The sequence below is a fragment of the Gavialis gangeticus genome, unplaced genomic scaffold (genome assembly GCF_001723915.1).
Source record: "Gavialis gangeticus isolate Ggan-Ray unplaced genomic scaffold, GavGan_comp1, whole genome shotgun sequence".
Taxonomy (NCBI): domain Eukaryota; kingdom Metazoa; phylum Chordata; order Crocodylia; family Gavialidae; genus Gavialis; species Gavialis gangeticus.
This window is the reverse complement of record NW_017729006.1, coordinates 2,782,274-2,800,616: the sequence shown is the minus strand read 5'-3', so window position 1 is coordinate 2,800,616 and position 18,343 is coordinate 2,782,274. Positions and strand designations below refer to the sequence as shown.

Below are 18,343 nucleotides of genomic sequence, written 5' to 3'. Positions count from 1 at the left end.
TGGTACAGAAATAGGCAAATTAAAGAATTTTTCAGATTTTTTTCTCTCCTTCTGTTTACCAATGTTATCTTATGTGTCTGCTATAGGATTATGTGTTTAAAAGAAGAGATTGTTAGTACTTTAAATTACAACAGTTATTACATATTTACTTAAAACTGGTTTAAGAACAAATTAATCCTGTGCAAAGCTTTCACAGAGGTCTCCTCACTGATAATTTTGAAGTCTCACTGTTGCAGAAGCAGAGTTGGGGTAGAGGATTGCCTGTTTTATTTATCATCTTTTAGTCTTCTGTTTTGTACTTGGTGTTGTTAACTTGACTGAAATGAGAAGAATGGGCAGAACTTAGATGAACTTGTTGAGGGCTCTTCAGAAATATGAGAGCGTGGGTGCGTCTATACATAAATTAATGTGATGCAATAAATGCCAGTGCATATTGTGCCAGAGTTTATTGCTCCCAGGTGCCATATTTACATGTGTGCCCAGGACCACAGCCTGTTGAGCTAGGTTGGAGCAACCCTGACTCTCAAGGGAGCCGGGGCATCAGCCTGCTAACCAGGGGCTGCTCCTTCCTGGCTCAGCGTGCTGCAGAGGGGATGGCCAGGGCATGAGAATGCTCCAGTGCAGGGCTATCCTTCAGAAAGTCCCCACACTGAAGCACCCTCATGCCCCAGCCAGCCCCACCAACATTTACACATGTTGCTGTGCATTAAAGAATGCTGCCGTAGAATAATAGCTAGTACTATTATTGTGTTAGCTACTTCTAACCTATGTTGGAGTTATACTGTGGCCTAATAAGGCCTCACATATAGATACTGAGACTTTACTGTGGAGCTAATTAGGCAACGACAGTAAACATCTTGTGTAGATGAGCCCAGCAAACATTTCAGTTAAGAAGCTTGTATGTTCCTTTTTATAAATATGCTGAGAGTGGAAAACACACCTCTGTCGAGGATTTAGCTGAATATGAGATATGGCCTATACTGGCTCAAAATCTTTATAGATTGACCTTGGTAGCATCTCTTGGTCACATATGCAATTTCTTAATGCATGTGGCAAGGCTGTAGTTCAACATTATTGTTTTTCTCTTTGTGTTACAAATTTTTCAGAGCAAATTTAATGGTAAAGTTTTAAACCTTTGCCCATTATTTCGTTCATATTCTGAGACATCCATTCATCTTCATGAGGTTTTGTTAGCACTTACTGGCACGGCACGTGGTCCACCTGACAAAATCAAGTTCTTGTTCTTTAAAATGGAAGTGCTAGAGCTTCTTAGCAAGAGTTATGATCAGTAAAAACAGCAAGAATATTGTTTAATGCAGGGAAACCACATCATTTTCCACAGTTTTGTTATCAGAAATTTTAGAATAATTTTAGCTGACCTTTAAAAAAAAAAAAAAAAAAAAGCCTGAGGCAGACTCATGACTTAAAAACATTCAGCCCCAACTGACGAAGTTTGGAAAAGTTATAAACAGCTGAAAGCTTTATACTGGAAAATATAAGACAGCTTTTGATTATAAGTGGTACTACCAGCTCTACCTATAATGCTACTGTAATATAATAATGTGACTCTATGAAATAAAAGAAGGAGAGAATTGGCTGAGTGGAGAGAGCTGGAAGAGAAGAACCACCTTTACTATGCTAGTCTATTCTGTAAGTACAGAATAGTATTTTGTTTTTATAAATCTCTCTTTTTTCAGTCTTCTTGTCATGGAATTATGTGAAAGCATTTTGGAAAATAATGTCATCTGACAAATATTAAAGGTGGATGAAAACAAGACATTGAGTGATAGAATATTTGATAGGACTGCCATTTTTACACAGGAATTTGGGATCAATGCCTGATTGTACACAAAACAATCAGGGGCTATCTACTCAGCTGGTATAAATCTATGTAGTGACTGGAAATCAAGGATTTTCTTCTTTGGAGCTTCCATCATCAGAACCCATTACTCTGGTCCTTGTTATTGTTAATAATAATAATTTATTACGTCTTGAACTCCTGGAAGAGATTAGGGCCATACTGTGCTAGACATTATACAAACAGCTAATGAGTCAGTCCCCTACTGCAAGCTGCATGTAATTGAGGAAGGGAGAAAAATTGTGGGAGAAAGAAAAGAAATGATCTTATTTTCCAGTCAGGGAACTCAGCCACAGAGTCATTAGCCTGCTCAACCTCAGGCCAGAAAATGAGAATCAAAGTTGCATCTCCTGAATCTCTGGTTTTTGAGGTAGTGACCTCAAATCCATGTGTGGTCTCCTCTTTTGAGTTGCTTTTGATTACTATGTATTTGGTATCACTTTCACATTTGCAACATTTACAGACATGGCATCTGTGCTGGCTGCAGTTGTGCTAGGCCAGCAGTCTTGGAAATGGACTTAGATGGATAGTCCCAAAATGTCTGAGATTAAGATCAAAATTCTGCAGTTTGCCAACTCAGGTTGAGCCATGTGTTCTTCCTGATTTTGGCATTTATTCAACAGCTCTGCTTATAAGAACATATATTTCAAGTTAATGCGTTAAATACAGAGAGGAGGAGATGCCCCAGTAACATTTGTGTCACTAATAACGGGTGTTCAAAGTGAATAACAGCTCAAAGGAGACTATTTTTCCCTTGAGTCCTTCTCTTGTCCTAATATACTTCACGGTTTCAGATAACAAGAAGAATTAGCAAGAATGACATTAGAGGTTAAAGTATTAAAAATCCAAAAGGAAGGAGCAAAGAAATTAGGAAGACAAATGATGTTGAGTCTTTGATTCAGTGCAATATGCTTGCAATAATCCCCTTTTTCTTTATTATAGGTACACAAGCCTGTACACTGTGGCCCAGCCCTACAGCTAGAAGCAGCATTTGAAAAAACCTTTGACTTGGCTTTTTTTTTAACACTACTACTACTTCTCTTGTTAACACTGACAAATAACATACTTCAGGACAACAATTTTGATTGTATTGATTTGCTGGTAATGGTGTCAGCATTAGATACTGCTCAGGGTATGAGTCATGATGAGGTTTCACACCATAACTTCAGGCTGACCTTTTATGCACCTTTTAAAAAAATCTTTCAGGCTATTTGGGCCTTGTGACTTGGCAACTTTGGGCAACTCCTGGAGACCTTAACCCCTTGATTGTCCTCACATTAACATCTTAAAGTGATGTTAGCACTTGTCCTCACATTGACATCTTAAAGTGATGTTTTAAGCACTTGAGTTTACACCACTCTAGGGCAGGATTATCTCTCATCTGCAGTACCCAGCTCCTGTTCCATTAAGCCAGGATGGGTAAAGTCTAGCCTGCAAGCTGGATAGGGTCTGTGGCTGACTCCATTTCCCAGCAGCCCCTGCTCACATTGCTGTGGCTGGTTTCCATGGAGACACCATTAGTGGCAGTGCCAATGACAGGCAGGACCAGGGTTTCCATGGAGACCAGCCCCAGCAGAGCTGGGTGGGGAGCTTCTTCAGGCCCAGGGCTGGGATCTGGCAGCAGTGGCAGTGTGGACCAGAGATGGCAAAGAGCAGAGATCTGCTGTCTGCACATGCTGGATCTGGGAGGGGGAGAGGAAGTGCTGGCATCTGCAGTGAATGGATTGCAGCTGTGCCTCAGTGCTGGACCATGCTGTCACCACTGCAAGATCCCAGTCTGGCCCTGGAGCAGTTTCCCACCCAGCTGTGCACCCTGCCAGTGCAGCTGGGGCTAGTCTCCATGGAAACACTGGTCCTGCACTGTCATGGTGCTGCTGCTACTGGGGTCTCCACAGAAACCAGCCATAGCAATGTGAGCAGGGGCTGTTGGGAAATGGAGTCCAGCTGCCGACAGGATGTGCCATTTTGTGACCATCCTCCACAGTTGCCACCCAAGTTGAAATCTTTCAGTATGACAGGATCTCTCTCATCTCTCCCTATACAGTGGGGATAGAAGCCTGTCCTGGCTCACCAGCTCTCTAGTGGAAACTTTCAGCTACAGCTCCTAGTCCTGCCCGTGGTCAGCAAGTCACAGCTGTGCAGATGGGGAACAGTAAGAGAAGGTTTCTAGACTAATGGTGTCACTGCTCCAAACTCCAAGCTAGCACTAACACCGATCAGCATTTGTGTGACTCACAGTGTAAGGTGTAACAAAGCCTGTTAGCATTTACAGAGAAAAAATATGCATAGCTGGCTGTGATTGTTTGGCAAATTCCATTCATGTAATATGGCACTAGATCTTCATTTATACTATGACCCAGGGCATTGGTAGAATACTGTAAAAGGACTTTTATGCAAGTTGAATAAGAAATATTAAGACCTGATGCTTATCTATATTAAGGGTCTGATCTGGCACCTACTGACACCAGTGGCAAAGCTCCCAATGATTTCAGCAGTTTCAAGACCAGGTAGATAGATATTCCACGGCATGGTACCAGTTTAACCTTGATGGAATGCCAATGAGCAGATAGAGAACAGCAGAAAGCAGAAGCAAGATGGTGGGGAGCCATGTCTAGTGGTTTCATGCCAAGACAAAATGAGTGTGAAGTGAGAAGAGGCACCACTAGAGGCTTTTGTCCCCTGCAAGATACCCATTAACAATGGTATGTGATGCCTCACCATGAGCTACTGATAGCTTCCAACAATCTATAGTTCCCTCTGATGACTGAGTGGATTTCCGACGCCCACAATTTTAAGGAACAAATTGGAAGTGCAAGGATAAGGCAATCACAGGGGTTTCTTATATTTTTCTGAAGGGAAAAGCTGTAGACTAAACGAATAACAAATAACCTTCCTTCATTGCAGGCTTTTTCATATATCCAGTTGAAAGAGTGCATGGTTCTCTGATACTGAATCCAAACATGTAAGTTATTTTGAAAACTATAGCTTGTATCATTATAAATGTCCCTTGTTTAATTCTACTTGAAAGAATTGTTTTATGTGTTTTAGAATCATATTTTATAAAGGTTTTGGCAATGGATAAAGTGTCAGTTCCTCTTATGGTTAAAATATACCATAGACAAAAACGGTTATTTAAATTGGCTTGATAATGTCTGGTTGCTGTTTTCTCAAGTGCATTGAAGTTTAGTTTTCCCAGACGTTACTCAATCCACCTTACACTGGCAAAAAAAGATTTCATCTGTTGTTTCTAGTCTTAAAAGTATTCATGCAGAATTCACACTTCTCAATCCCTGATGATGTAGGGCTAGTTATATTCATAAAATAAAATATGTATGTCTTATGATCCAGGCCAGCTGGAGGACAGTATACAGAGTAAAAATTTGAGCCCTGAGCAAATGACACATGATTTCCTGAGTTGGAGCTCTGCTTCTTCAGGTAGGGATTGAGATTTTTAGGTATCTTGTGCATATTCACTGGGAGCCCTACTGGAAAGATATAAAAATAAAATGGAGACAGCAGTAGAAATAACACATTTACATTGGTACATCAGTAATAATATAATGTATTATTGTATAACACCTATGCTGCCTTGAGTAAGTTATGCTCCTGTTTATGCATAGAAAGTCAATGGAATTTATCTGGATTTATGAATGGGAAAATAATAACAGAATCTGGCAGATTTGTAAGGAAGAAATAAAATTTAAGATGGGAACGGCCTCAGGAATCTTTATAGATTTTATGTTCGTGAAGCTGGTAGGCTTTCCTTAAAAATATGCAGTGTATTCTTTCCCTCCTAGTGAGGGAGTGGGGCATGGTGTCAGCCTTTATTCAAAGCTTTTGAATGGTGAGTTTAGCTTATGCAGAAGACTTTATAGTTCAGTCCCTGGCATAGACCCCTGTAGAAAAGTCAAAACTGACTAAGGTAACCACCTGTACTTAAGAAAACACATGTGAAAGGATAAAAAAACTTTGGTAGACTTCACCATTTGGTGCATGGAACATGGGAGGCTGCCATCTTTGAACATGGTGAGAATCGCTCTTTGGTGACTGGTATCTCCTCTTCTAAGTATGGCAGAAAAGTAATCTTGATGTCTAACCCAATGTTTTTGAAGGTCAACAGAAAGGTAACAAAAAATTTGGTACTATATATTGCCCTTCCAAAATAATTATTGAGTTTGTCATATGTGTGAGTTTGCTACTGTCTTATTTTACTAAATAAATAAATATAAGTTATTGGACTGCTCAATTTATTGTGTACTCTTTTGTTTACTGTGTATTATTTTAATGAACAGTTACTATTACTGTATTAACTGTAGTTTAATGGGTTTAATGTTTTCCCGAGTCATTATGTTTGCAGCCCAAATCACAAGTAACTGTTTTTGTTTTCTGTTTTTCAGATTGAAATACAGTGAGAATGTGGCAGATTATGCGGGGAAAAGAATTGGAATTCCTGGGAAGTCATGAGAAGATTGTCATGTTGATTTAAGCAAGTGTATTGTCCATAAAAAATTATTACAACTTCAAATGGATGAAAACGAATCATGGAAGTATCAGAGATTAGGAATGACACTGTCATAAAAAGACCGAGACAAGTGTAGACTGATACAGGCAGTCCTTGACTTACAATATTTTGATTTGCAACATTTCGCACTTACAATGTTTATAAATTGACAACTTGTTTCAATTTTCTGATGTCAGTTTCAACTTTACAACACTTGAGCTGATGCCACGCTACACCAGTGAACAAGTTTTCCGTGTCCCCGATCTCCCTGGAGAACATGGGTACAAACTTCCTTGAACGCTTTCTTTAAGAAAGCCAGCAAGACTCCAAAAAAACTTGAAGCCAAGACTCCTGAGAAGACTCCAGCCAAGAGCCTTTCAAAAAGTCCAGCAAAGTCACCTCAGAGAAGTCCTTCTAAATTAACATGATTCCTATTTACAATATAAATACATGAATGTTGCTATATTACTCTTCTATAATTGATTGAATACAAAATTGTGGGTTATTTTTGGTGAAAATAGGGTATTGAGCCTTGGTTCAGGAACAAATCCCCCATTTATAACATTGTTTCCTTTGGGAAAATCAGTTCTGAGTTACAAAGTTTTGACTTAAGGTGCAATTTTCAGGAACCAATTGTGTCGTAAGCCAGAGACTGCCTGTACTGAATTTGTGTACCATGTAAATAACCAGTGTTATAAGAAATAAACATTGAAAAATAGTCTAGTGAAGGCCACCCATAACATAATAAGAAATAAGTTCTGCATCTGTGAAACACAAAGGGCTTCAAAATTTCTGGCAGCTGCTTTTTATCTCCAGGATGATGGCTTCTCTTGAGCTTCAGATCTAGAAGCAGAATCCCAAGTGTTTGAAGCAGATGTACTTTATTACAAAGTATGCCTGGAAATGTACCTTTGAAGAAATATGACAACACTCTGAAGCAGTCTGTTACCCAAAAAAACCCTCTCTTAAGGATCAGCTTTTGAGAAAGCAAATGAAATTGTGGTGCCTATGTTGAAAGATGGTTATGGTTTCACACTTTCTGAAGTAAGAGATCTCACAAATGATTTGGCAGGTGGTGACATAATAAGGAATAATAAAGTGAAAGTGTGTTTACAGAAGTGCCATGGAAATGGTATATGTTTGAGTTATTCAGATTGCAAAATGAGGCTATAATGCTGATCTAACACCAGATGAAATCATATTAAGCACATCAGAAAAGTAGGTGCATTTAAAACAGCAGCGAAGGACATACAAGAATCCCTTAAGAAAGTAGATTTTGGACTAGAAGATAGGTTCTGTGATTCTGAAGAACTGAGGTCATCTAATATGATGTCCAAGGAACACCAGCATGATCAGTCAGATGATATGTCAGAGAATAGCAGTGATGAAAGTGATGGTAAAGAGTGTGAGAAGGCGACATCTAAAAAACTTTCATATAAAAGCAAATAAATTAACCCTAAATACTAGAGTACTGTTTCAGATCCTATGTTACTCAGTTCATAGTGGCTGGAAAAAGCCCCTTCATATCATGACTCACCATGCAGTATACGATAAATGCAAAAGCAAAGAATTGATTACTGTCATGAACAAGTCATTAGTGTCTATAAGCTACAATGAAATGCAGTGTTTCAGAAAACTGGCAGCATGCACTGTTCACAGCAGAGCTCATGGGGAAACTCCTTTACCTGCTCATTTCAGAAAAGAAAACTTTACACTCAGTTTTATAGATAATTTTAACCATGAAGACCATTCAACAATCAGTGGCATACACAGTTCCCATGACACAGTGACTGTCCTGTTTCAGGTGAATCCTGGTCCTGGGAAGTTTCAGTAAAGTCAAAAATTTCTGAAACTGATGTGGGTAGAAGTGGAACCCATTTAACAAATGAGCTACAGTGCCAGAAAATTTGAGGTTACAGATGAGCACCTACTAAACCTTGTCCACCTGCAGATTTCTGGGATGATAACTCCCTTATAAACTTTGAACACAAAGTTGAATGTGGCAGGGCACTGTTGGTGCATGTCACTTTAAGAATGGAGCCAAGCAGCCAGCAGGTGCTTGATTGCAGCAGCCATTTTAGATCTCTGGCTGCCTATATAAACAGGGCAGTTCATTGCTGGCAGCAGAGGTAGTAACACTGCTTGGCTGCAAGGCTCCATAACATCCTGGAGGCAAGGGCAGGCGCTGTTGGGGATGGCTATGAGGGACCGGGTCCTGGGCATGAGCTAAAACTGCACCCTGCCAGGAGTGGGTGGCCTGGTGGGGTTCTCAGTGGTGTGAGAGCCCCCAGAAGATGCCAGGCTAGTTATCACCCCAGTGAAAGGTGCATAGGGGCACCTTAACCCTAGCCCTTACCTTCAGGTGGGTCACATACCATCAGAGGCAGCTGGGGCCAGGCACAGCTGTGGCCACCTGAGCCCTGTGAGGTGCAAGACCCTGAGGAGCAAGAGTGGGGGCCAAGCATGGCTGCGGCCACCTGAGCCCTGTGGGGTGTAGGACCCTGAGGAAAGCTAGTTGGGGCCAGGCACAGCTATGGCCACCTGACCCCACGAGGGAGGGAAGCCCCATGACCCCAGTGAGGGGGTGGTGTGGGGCCCCAGTGAGGGGATGGAAATGAACCCAGTGAGGGGATGGCCCCAGTGAAGGGGCTGGAGATGTGCAGCCCCAGTGCAGGGGCAGACCCATGTGAGGGGAGTAGCCAAGGTATGTCTTCAGATGCCTGAGGTCACAATTTGGGCCAGAGGCTGAGTAAGGGGGGCTCAGTCTGAAAAATAGGGGTGAGTCCTGATGCTGGTAAGCCTTTCACAACTGGGAGGCCGAGAGTGGGTTGAAAAGAAGAGCTATCATAGAGCACAATGACCTGCTGTTCCAGGAGGTGAGTGAGAGTCCCCGTGAGACCCCGGAACACCAGTTGTGGTGTGAGTTAAGAATGCCCCAGTAAGGGGTGGCCCCAGAAAAGGGGACAGAGATGAGGAGCCCCAGTGTGGGGAGAAGAACCAGAGGGCTGGGAGCCCAGTATGTTTATATGTATATAGTTGCCCCCGGAAGGGGCCAGGGCAAGCTTAAAGCTGGTCAGGTAATTGGCTGGCCACTACCCTGGTGAAGATCATGGGTGAGGTCCAAAAGACAGTACGTTTGCCACCCAAGGTACAAGCTAGGTAAAGCCTATGGCGTAAGGGGCCTGCTCCAAGAGGGAGCAAGGCAGTATGAGCTGTTGAGCACTCAAGTGTGTGAGGCCCTAGTGAGAGGAGGGCAGTATGAATGCATGTGTGACTGAGGCCTGACAACAAGGCCTAAGCTTGGTCCAGCTGTAGGCCGGGAGCACTGTAACATCTGGATGTCATTTGTGAGGCTTGGGCTGTGGTGTAGGGGAGGAATGGAGCCGCAGAAAGTGACCCCTGGCATTGGGGCAAAAATGGGCAGCTTCCTGCCTTAATTAATTAACAACTTAATTAACAACAAGGCATGGCAGGTGAGTCAGGTTGGGGGCGTGCCCAAAGGCAAGTTGGGAAACTAGCACTGTGGCTAGTCGGCGAGCCCCACTCTGCCACATTGAACTATAAGAAAAATCAGAGTTTGTTCGGTCTTTGGTGAAGAATGAGATTCCAGGTGAAAGCTCCATCACTCACACCCACTCCTATATGGGCTGGATGATGTGTTTTATTATTAAGAGAGTTGTCATGTACATTGCTGGGAAGTACCTGCATGGGAGTGATGATCAGGCTGCTTTGGTGGAATGCAGTGTGTTTGGTGTTAAAGTTGTAGAATCAATTACAAAAGATAGCCACTATGTGAGGTCATTCAAGGGACTTCTCATCTTGTCAGAAGTCATGCAAAAATGGAAAATGGAATACCTTCTGGAAAATCACTCCCACTTAGAAGTATTCTGCAGTACTCAAAAATGCATGAAAAACTGAGGAGACTTCTTACAGATGAAGATGGAAAGACATCTCAGGATACCTATGAAAACCTTTTACTGCTGAGTGATTAATGATCTCTATGAAGATTACAAGGCTTTTAATGCTTCCTGTCAGGTAAAATCTGAAATGTGGAAGTATTGAAATGGTTTCATTGAGCTAGTTCAGATGTTCAAAAATCTGGTAGCTGCTGATAGATAAGGTGATTAGGAATCACATCTTCAAAATGTACAGGACCTCCTCCCTACGTTTAGAGGATTTGACAGGATTCATTACTTGCACTGTGCATCTTAGTACCTTGAAAATATGAGAGATCTCCAGGTGCAACATGCAGATGTGTACTAAAAACTTTTAGATGGATATTTTGTTGGCCGACAACAGAATAGGTTGTTCTGTGCAGTTTCTCCTGATATGAAGTTGCAACACACTACTCAGAGATCTCAAAAAGGTCCTGGACAGACTGGGCAACAAAAATATATTAATGAATGGGAACTTCTTTATCATGAAATTCTCACAATCAGCAATACATTCTGAAAATTAACAGGGTCTGACAGAACGAGATATTATGAGACTGTAACAAGTGGATGTCCTGGGGCTGGCCCAATCTTTGGCCCGCCCACATGTCTATGAGCTAAATGCCTGCCTACCTCTCCTGCCACGTCTTAGTTGGTATCAATTAGAAGATGTCAATAAAGCAGGAGGCTGCCCATTTACTTGCCCAGATGCCAAGGACCTATATACATGGCTCCAACCTTCTGTATATCATGTTCCATGCCTTGCAGATAGCATCCTTGACCTAACACGTGGCCTCTATGCCCAGTCCCTCACATTGTGATCCACACTCCAGAGTCTTGCATGGGATTCTCACTCCCCACTGGAGCTCGCAGTCACTGTGCCTTCACACTAGGATTTCCTTTAATCCTTTAGGGCTCCCAGCCCCTATCTACTTAGGACTCTGTGCCCTTACCAGCTCAGGGTTCCGAGGCCAGCTCTAGATTCTCTCAGTCCCCCCATGCCCCCATACTGGGGCCCCCATCCCCTGCCCTACAGCTTCCCCCCACTTCTTTCTCTCTTCAAAATGGACTTCTCAGGAAATGCTTCTTTGTGACACATTAATGCTTTAGCCTGAATGATAGCTATAGAAGCATGTAAAATCTGAAAGATTTTGGGTGGTATGAAGACCCAAGTGGAGCTCTTTTTCTGGACGAATGTCTCCATTCTGTTCCTGATGAATTACTGGTGACATGTAATTGTGCAACATGCAAAACTGCAAGATGCAAGTGCCAAAAAATACATGTGTTGTACTGAATACTGCAAATGTAGTGAAAACTGTATAAGGAAAACCAAGTAGTCTAATGGATGATGGATCACCCCAAAACATTAAAAGAAAAATTATTTCAATAGTTGCATTAATTTGTTTGATATGTTGTATGATATAGCACTTCTTATTAATTCCATATTGCTATTCCAGTATTTTATATGCAACATTTAGATTTCAACAGACATGTAAGAAAAATTTCCATAAATAAAGTGATGTTGAGATAATTTGCCTTGACAGAATTGCAAACCCTACTTTTTGTCACTGTGATATTGGAAACATCTTTATTGAATTGTTTGACCTTGAAAACATTGGGTTAGACACCAAGATTACCTTTGTACCATACTTAGAAGAGGAGATAACTAGTCACCAAATAGCAACTGTCACCATGTGCAAAGATGGTGCCCTCCCATGTTCCATGCACTGAATAGAACATCACCGAATAGTGATGTCTACAGATGGGGGCTTTTTTTTATCCTTTCACATGTGTTTTCTTAAATATAGGTGGTTACCTTAGTCAGTTTTGACTTTTCTACAAGGGTCTATGCCAGGGACAGGACTATTATATGTGGCATAGTGAAAAGGGTAGCTTACTTTTTCTTTTTTCTTGCCTTTTCTTTTTCTTTCTTTCTTTTCTTTTTGTTTTTCTTCCTTTCAATTTGATGCATTTTAGCACTTATGAAAGCACTGCACCCCTCCTATGTTGAGATAAAAATAAAGTTCAAACCGCCCCACAGGACCTATCAGTGGAGAAATTTTAACTGGTGGGAAATCTGACCTGATGTGAAAAGACATTGTAGTCTCCATGTTGATTCCATATATGACTAAAGATAAGTGGGAATCTGTAAGTGTTTATTCATCTACTATGTTTATTCATGACAAAAGGCTTGATCCAGAAAGTAGTAGGGTTGGAGTGTTATTGTAGACATGATCATGCAGCAAATGTGAGAAGCAAGGGTTTTTTTGTGATATTTTTCGTTGGATCTACTGTATAATTGGGAGGGATGTCAGACAAACCGTTGGACACAAAGGGTGCTGGCTGATGTGCAGGTCTCCACTCTAATTCATGGTGCTTTTACATAAATTACTGTGAGTTAGAACACCCCCACCCCCCGACCCAACAGATGTTCACCTGTTGGGCTGGGGTGGGGAGGATTGAGTCTGCATGCAGGCAAGCAGCCAGCCAAGGAGCAGCCCCTCTCTGCCCCAGCTTCATGGCTTTCAGCAGGAAGGGAGGGGGCAGGAGGAATCCAGGGGCAGTGAGCTGCCAGCTGGGTTTTGCCTGGCTTGAGCTGCAGTGGGGGAGGGTTGGGGGGCTCCAATCCAAGCCCCTGCTTCAGCTCAGGCTGGGCAAATCCCAGCCAGCAGATCACTGCTGCCGGCTTCCCCCTCCTCTTGCCCCCTCCCTTCCTAATGACATCCCCAGGGGGTGAGGCTGGGCTGCATCAGTCCAGCCCCAATCGTGTGACAAATTAACCCTAGGGAACACAAGCTCTATAAAGAGGTCTAAAGCAGAGCTCCTTCATCTGATACCTCATTTGAGCACAACTGACCACTTGAAATGTGCTCTGCAGTAGTAGACGTGTGTCACAGCATGGCTGTCAAGCGCTTTCAGGGGGCTATCACATAAAAAAATGTAACTTCTGTCTGTGCCCATAGCGCCTTTCTTTATCTCTTAAAGCTTGTCTCATGTCTCCTAGTTGATCCAATAAAAGATATCAACACAGAACCCCTTGCTTGATCTAGCAGGGCAGTTAAGCATATAACTTTAAGCATATAATTAGCAATTATTCTGAAGATTATTTAACTGCTGATGCTTAAAATTATGGCTGTCACTTTTTGGATGGCTCAGTTGCTTATTTTACTACTGTGAGTACTCAAGAAAAAATAAGCTTCAGGAAAAGTTGTAGTGTTGTTGCAGCTGTGATGTTCAAGAAGAGTATGTTGCAGGGTAGGTTAAAAAAGAAAGGTTTGCTTGCTTAGGAGAGATGTTAGACAGGCTGTCAGGCATAAAATGTCTTTGCAAGAAGCAGTAATTCTTTGGTATTATCTTTTATTGGACCAACTATATAGTTGGGAAAGATATTAGACAAGTTCTGGGAAAAACGTCTGACCTGAGGTAGGACATTTTGTGTCTGAAACTTGCCTAACGTCTTTCCCAAGTATATAGTTGTTTCAATAAATTATATTACTAAACATGTCTTGTCTCTTACCAACTTCAAGAAAAGCAAATATGAAACTTGAATGTTGACGTATTTGCTGAAAACATATTTAAAATTACATAATTCATTGTAAAATTTACCATTTTCACTCTGGTTATTTACATTGAATATTCAAACAGAGGCAATACAAGCTGACTTTTGTAATATTACTACAATTTAAGTTGGCATTGAATTTAAGCATAATTTCTGTTTCATGGTAAGGGGCTGTTCCAAAGTTCATTGAAGAGACTGGTAAGAACTGCAGTCAAGTCATTGTCTTCTTCTAATGTCCTGTCTGAGATTGTTGATGATATATATTTAGCAGAATTTACAGATTTCTTAGGGTCTGACAGGGCCACAACATGAGCACTTCTGCTATGGCCATTATGGCAGTTGGAATAATCAAGTTAATTGTATGTAATTAAGGAAAAGAAGTAATACTCTGGAAATGAAATCCAACCCCATTTAAAGCTAATAAAAAATTGCCATTAACTTCATTAGAGTTAGATTTATGTGATTTTTTTCCAAAAGAGTGAACATTTTCACAGATCAAAAATAAGTTACAGGCCAAGAATTATTTGTTAAAAAATATATAAATAATTGTAACATGAACTTGCTTGAGAATTTAAAGATGTTTGTTATGATTCACAAATGGAAAACAAATTGTAATTAGAGTGAATTGTTTACTTTTATCTATGATTGGTGAGAGAGATATCTATTGAATTATTTTTGTGTTTAAAAAATTAGACTATATTATCTCTTCTCACCAGTTCAAAATTCCCACAAATTCAAAATTTCCTTGAAAAAAAAAATCCTGCTTTTATTTAGTGGTAATATTACATCCCAGTTCTGAGGAAAAAACTATGCATACAAATAAGTATAAAGTTGTAAAACAAATCTGGAGGATAAAAAATACAAAAGTATTAAATTTGTGGTTTGTGAAGCTTCTGAATATTTATCTTCCAATCTTTTTTATTTGGGAAAGATATAAATATATAGCTTTGCTTTTCATGGAAGAACATGGTTTCAAGTAAATAAAAAGAATATGAAAAAGTTTATGTAATTGTAAGGTTTTAGAGTTACAAAATCAATAGTAGTAGTAAAAGAGGAGCACACTCCATTAACATTACCTCTTTTTATTGCTAAAGAAAAGTTGTTTTATGTGAAGTATCGTTTAATGAATTTGGGGTTTTCAAAAGGTGTCAAAATAGAGAACTGAAAGCCCTCTTTCAAAAGACAGATGTTGTACAGCAGAGGCAGTGACACTATTTGATTTCCTCTGCCAACATTAAATTAGGGACCAGATCCAGGTGAATCCCTGTTCCCTTGCAATCAATAGGATCTGTACCATTGTCTTGAATGTATGGACACAGCCCTAAGCCCTGAGAAAGGTGCCATCCCTTGGGATTTTTAATCGAAGTCAAATAGCGAATGAACAAAAGAACCTAATTTGTCTCTTCCTATGAGTATAGTTCCTGATCAGAACAGAAGCATGTTAGTTCAGAAGTAGAAGCATGTGCAGTGTCAGTGCTGTGCTGTGCTGGGCTGTACATCTTCTGTGGATGATATAATTCAGCATGTTACTTTGGTGATGTCTAAGGACTAAATGTGCTGTAAATACAGAATAAACTGGAGCCCATTGTCCTGAGGAGTTTACAGTCAAAACAGACAAGACACAGAGGGCAGGGAAAGAAGAGTGAACAAAGTGATGGCAGCAAATGTTATATCAGAACCATGATCCTTTGGGGTAGGCTCACTGAGGAGTTGCTCAACTGAATTAAAGGAAAAATGGGGGGAAGTAGTTGCTGGAGCTAGGGTAGGGCAGCAGAGGGTCAGTGGAGCAGGCAGAATGAAGAAGAGGTGAAGATAATATGAAAGAAGAGGACATGTTTGAAGCAAACAGCCAGTAAATACAGAGCAGAAACAGTCGGATCAATAGGGATATTATATTAATTGGGAACATGCAATTTCCTGACATCACCACAAGACAATATAATTACAGTTAAAGCCAATGGGAATTGCTTGTATCCTATGGTGGGAAATTAGGACTCCAGGGCACTTACTTTAGCAGATGTTGTCACCATTGGCTTAATTTGAAAAACAAAGCTGTCAAATAATTCCTATTCTACGGGTGGATCTTGCTAAGTGAATGCCTGCTATGTATAGTTTAGGACTGAGACAATCAACTCACTTCACATAAGCTACCAAGCAGACCATTTTACTGCACATAACCACTACTAAGTAGGGGTACATTAGAATGACTTAATTGCTGTTTATCATATCACCAATTAATGGCCCAAACCATTCTGGGAAATGCATCTCTGCTATTTTTCAGAGCATAGTTCACTGTGCTGGCCACAAAATGTCTACTGGTATTTTAGATACCTTTACAATGGCTGTTTCCCCACCAGTGACTGTCATTAGGCTATTTGAGTCATAATAAAAAAAATCTCTTAACAGATACTGGAGTTTTTTTTTTTTTTTATAATTCTATGTGTCTTTTTATGTTTTGTGATTTAGTACCCCTACAACACGGGGTATTATGACTGAGAGGCCAGAGGAAAGCATTCAGACCTTTTGCAGCTGGTGTACAATTTTTTGTTGGCTATTTCAATTGAGAAATCAGCCCTCCCCATCTTTACCATGTCCTGTTACACTACAAATTATCAAGTATTGCGTAAAATCAGTTTGCTTAGTGTACAAGAATAAGCAACCCACTTGCTAATTTCAAATGCTTGTTTTCCTTTTCTTTCAACAAGCTGATAAGTAATGTTTAGAAGCAAGGGAGGCACATTCTTGGTTATAGCCCAGTTTGTAACTTCCCCAACCCTGGGGCTGTACAATGCCAGGGAAACCTATTTTCCTGCCTGCTGTAGCTGCTTTGACTTTATTTTTTGGTTATTTAACCTGATGTCAAACACAAAATCTACAAATGTGAGATGATTTTAAAAATGATGATAATGTGGGAAGATGATGGAACATAACTGGATTTTTCTCTCATAGTTATTGATTTTAAAGAATGTAAAATCTTCTTGTGAAATTACCCTTTCTTTCATCCTGGACTAGTCTGCCACCCTTGCAGTGAAGAGTGCCTTGGGTCTATTGATTTCAATAGGGACCGCTTGCAATGTAAGGTTCTATGCAGTGCGAACAAGTCTGGAAGTCTTTGGCTCTTTCTTTATGGATCAGTTCTTCTATTGAAGCTATTTGGCAAAATTCATAGTAGTGCAGGGTAGGCCATTGAGCAGCATTGTTATTGCTGCAGGTGCCACCTTCATGGTTGACTTCTCTCTGTGTAATGAGTGGAGTCAGAACAATTGACCTGCATATCCACAAGCTTTGAGTAAACTGTATCTGAATTATAGTTCATACTTTGTGGTTGTCTGTCTGGGCTGAGAAAATCTGGATCAAACTGGGAATTGTACAGAACATGGAGAATGACATGGTAACACCCTCAGGGGCTTACAGTGCCAGTAGACCCTTGAAGTATAAAACTGTTCAGGACAAGTAGCTTCAAGACCCAAGCACAGTAATACAGCATTTGTTTGTTGGTTAAATTATGAGGCACTAAACTTAACTGCACTCAGTGGTCATGTAGCATGCATTCAGATGTCTATTTTGTTTTAGTTCATGAAGAATCTAACTCAGGTACTGGAAGTTAGTAATTCAGGTACTTCTTTGCTGGATCTGGTCCTTAAACTTATGAAAGGTGCCAGACGGACAGTTAGAAATCTGCAGCCTTTATCTGCAGAGAAACATGAAATGCACCTGTTTAAATAACGGTCACAAGCTGGCAGAGGGTAGATTTAGGCTAGATATCAGGAGGCGCTACTTCACGGTCAGGGCGGCTAGGATCTGGAACCAACTTCCAAGAGAAGTGGTGCTGGCTTCTACCCTAGGGGTCTTTAAGAGGAGGCTAGATGAGAACCTTGCTGGTGTCGTTTGACCCCAGTACTCTTTCCTGCCATGGCAGGGGGTTGGACTCGATCTGCTCAGGTCCCTTCCGACCCTACTAACTATGAAACTATGAAACTTTCTCAAATATTTCACTAGGCTCCTTATAGAAGAAATCGGGGAAATAATTCATACTGATCTTATTCAACAATCAGCCCTGTTGCTAAGACAGTGATCAAGTGTAACAATTAGTGTCAACAGTTTGTGCTATATGTTTTTGTGCTATAGACAGCTATCCACTTGAAACTAGTTGGGAGTCCAATGTATTTCAGATGTGTACTTAATTTTGTTTCTTTCTTTCATTTTACTCACTAAGTTGTTTGAGGAAAATTTCTTAATGCGTTTCATGCACAAGTTATGTAAAGGAGTGGGTACTTTTTTTGCAGTACTTTTCTTGTTGTATTCCTGTATTTACAGGGCTGGGGGAAGGGGGGAATTACATAGAAAATACCATATTTTCTTGAATATAACATGAGGGTTTTTTCTCCTAATCAGCACGGGGAAATAAATCTCTTCATCTTACATTTGCATACTTCATCTAATCCATTTTCTATCAACTGCTGCCAAAAATAACATGTACTCAGTAATGGCAA

General features: G+C 40.6%; 1 long non-coding RNA gene across 1 annotated transcript in view; it reads left to right on the top strand.

Moving 5' to 3' along the window:
- The window catches only part of LOC109291972, a 64,218-nt gene extending 57,866 nt beyond the window's left edge, over positions 1–6,352 (top strand). The window contains exons 2-4 of the long non-coding RNA XR_002096004.1: positions 4,763–4,820; positions 5,055–5,056; positions 6,256–6,352. This is a non-coding gene — a long non-coding RNA (uncharacterized LOC109291972). The remainder of the gene's footprint in view (positions 1–4,762; positions 4,821–5,054; positions 5,057–6,255) is intronic.
- Positions 6,353–18,343: the final 11,991 nt, after the last annotated feature.